Source organism: Plasmopara halstedii (assembly GCF_900000015.1).
Source record: "Plasmopara halstedii genome assembly, contig: Scaffold_816, whole genome shotgun sequence".
Taxonomy (NCBI): domain Eukaryota; phylum Oomycota; class Peronosporomycetes; order Peronosporales; family Peronosporaceae; genus Plasmopara; species Plasmopara halstedii.
In genome coordinates this window covers 1,681,259-1,681,587 of record NW_020187732.1, presented here as the reverse complement: position 1 = coordinate 1,681,587, position 329 = coordinate 1,681,259, and positions in this window count along the sequence as shown.

Sequence of the window (329 nt, the reverse complement as noted above, 5' to 3'; positions counted from 1 at the left end):
TGTCAAGTTCAGGATCCACCTGCTCGGCTCCAAGCCGTTTGTGATCTATACAGATCATACGTCATTACGCACTGCGACTCAGACGCCCCACCTCTCGCAGAGGATGGCTAGATGGCTATCCTTTGCGGAATACAGCTTTGAGGTGAAGTATAAGCCGGGAAAGCAGAACTGGCTGACGCGTTGTCACGCAGACCAGACTATGAGCTTGCTCATGTTACAACTGTAACTTCGTCTGTGACAGATTTGATCCGCACCGCGTATGCGGGTGATGAGATGTGTGTGGCGTTGCTACGGGCTCCAGGGGGCAAGGAGTTTGGAAACTCGGACAA